This window comes from Dipodomys spectabilis, unplaced genomic scaffold (genome assembly GCF_019054845.1).
Source record: "Dipodomys spectabilis isolate Male_0828 unplaced genomic scaffold, ASM1905484v1 ptg000030l, whole genome shotgun sequence".
NCBI classification, from domain to species: Eukaryota; Metazoa; Chordata; class Mammalia; order Rodentia; family Heteromyidae; genus Dipodomys; species Dipodomys spectabilis.
The window spans coordinates 6,023,817-6,026,345 of NW_024870707.1; the positions used below are offsets into that span (position 1 = coordinate 6,023,817).

At 40.0% G+C, this 2,529-nt stretch overlaps 1 pseudogene; it reads right to left on the reverse strand.

Annotated features, from left to right (window-relative positions):
• Window positions 1-761: 761 nt before the first annotated feature.
• Window positions 762-1,689, reverse strand: LOC122104661 (annotated as a pseudogene).
• Window positions 1,690-2,529: the final 840 nt, after the last annotated feature.

The window sequence follows — 2,529 nt, forward strand, 5'->3', positions numbered from 1 at the left end:
AGTGCTTGCCTTGCATGCATGAGGCCCTGGGATCGATTCCTCAGCACCACATAAGCAGAGAAAGCTGGAAGTGGTGCTGTGGCTCAAGTGGTAGAGCGCGAGCCTTGAGCTGAATAGCTGAGGGACAGTGCCCAGGCCCAGAATTCAGGCCCCACCACTGACCAAAAAAAAAAAATTACACCTTTTCTTCAATCTTATTAAAATATTAAAACATTAGTTCTCAGTATTTGAAAGTTGCATGTCAATGTAAGTATTTCAATAAATGGAAATGTTAACTATCCTGAGCTGATCATAATTCCCTTAATATATATAAATCAAATGATCATATCACAGTCCATAAAGATGTACAATTAAAATAATCATTAATTTTAAAAAGTAACTTGAACTTTCAAAATTATGGTCCAAAGAAATGCAAACACCTGACACTGCTTTCAAGTTGACAAATATTGAAGAGGAAGATATTGTATAATCTCTACATCAAATTCATAGTCAATGGAATGGGGAAATTCAGTTATAGGCTTTGGCCTTCTCCCTTAAATTACATCACTAAATGAATGCAAGAGGGTCTGAACGTCCCAGATTGCTGTTCTTCAAGTGTAAGATCATCTTCCTGGCTTAGATCTTTCAAAGTGCTGCTTCACACAATTCCTAACAGTAGAAATAACTACTTTGTTTGAGAAGAAAGCAACAAAATCTGTTAGATCTCAAAAGTTGTGACAACAAAATAGATGTGAGAGAAGGTGTCTCCTTCATTTGCCTGCCTACTTCCTAACTACACTGGAAGATGGAGGGCACAGTTTGTGGAGTATTTTCCAGAGAGCGCTTGCCTCTTCTTTGTTCCTCAGGCTGTAGATCAAGGGGTTCAACATGGTCATCACAACAGCATAGAACACAGATGCTATTTCGCCTGTGTTCATAGACTTGTCAGAGTGGGGCTATAAGAATAGGAAGATGATTGTCCTATAGAAGATGGACACTGAGGTGAAGTGGGATGCTCAGGTGAAGGAGGCCCTCTTCCTGCCTTCAGTAGACTCCATGTTTCGAATGGCAATGTATATGAAGAGACAAGGACAACCAAGAGGGTAAAGAAGACATTGAATCCCACCACAAAGAAGATGACCAACTTGCTGATGCATGCACTGGAGCACACAATTGCCAAGAATGGAGGTGTGTCACAGAAAAAAAAAAATGGTTGATTTCATTTGAACCACAGAAGGAGAGTCCGAAGGTATCTACTACTGTATGGATGGAGGCGCTGAGGAAGCCGGTAGTTAGAAGGGTACATACACCGGCTGTCATGGTTGTGGTTTAATGAAGAGGCTTACAAACCACTGCATGATGGTAATGGGCCATGGAGGCCAGGAGGTAGGCCTCACCAGTGGCAAAACCCTCAAAGGAGAAGGACTGAACTGCATATGTATTATAGGAGATGACCCTGTCCCCTGAGTCCAAAGCAGACACCATGTTGGAAACTATGGCTGAAGAGTAACCCAGATCTACATAGGAGAGGTTATTGAGGAAGAAGAACATGGAAATGTGGAGACAGGAGTCCAAATAGGTGAGCACCGTCACCCCTGCATTCCAAACTAGAGTGATAAATAAAAATGCCAGGAAAAGAGGAAACTGGAGATTGGGGTCACCTGTTAATCCCAAAAGAATGAATTCTGTCACTTCTGTGCTATTCTCCATTGAAGAAAAAACTTGAATTTCACCTGGCGGTTAAAGAAAATGAGCCAATGAAAACCAAAATAAAACTACAAAAGGGGATGGTTGGATGATAAAAACACACACATACACATACACACACACACACAAGCACCACTAAATTGAGAATGCACAAGTACAATACATGCTAATCTCTCCTATCTTATTATAGCGTTTGGTCCTGTCAGATAGATAATACTATGTCTGTTTTATAAATGAGGACCTTACCAATGAGTCATCTCATTACCAATGAGATGATACCAATGAGATGACTCATTGGTAAGGTCAACATCAAAATGCATCCCTAATGTATCTGAATCCAAAGTCCATAAATGCAGTTTGAATGTTCTTATTTTTTATTGCCAGTCCTGGGTCTTGAACTCAGGGCCTGGGTGCTGTCCCTGAGCTTCTTCCACTCAAGGATAGCACTCTAGCACTTGAACCACAGCGCCACATCCAGCCTTTTCTGAGTAGGTTATTGTAGATAAGAGTCTCACAGACTTTCCTGCCCAGGCTGTCTTTGAACTGCAGTCCTCAGATCTCAGCCTCCTAGGTAACTAGGATTACAGGCATAAGTCACCAGCACCCAGATTGAATTCTTTTATGCATATTTACATTATATAATATAAATTATACTGTGTAACATAGTTTAGAAGGCTTTACTCAATTTTTATGAAGCAAATGAAGAATATAAATTAAAAAGTAGAAAGTCTTCATTTGTGGTCTTCTTCATTCAACTTCAATAATGTAGCCTTGCTAGAGATTTCCTAAAACATTCTAGGCACATATAATTAAATAGTTATTATTTCTAGAAATCATACTGGC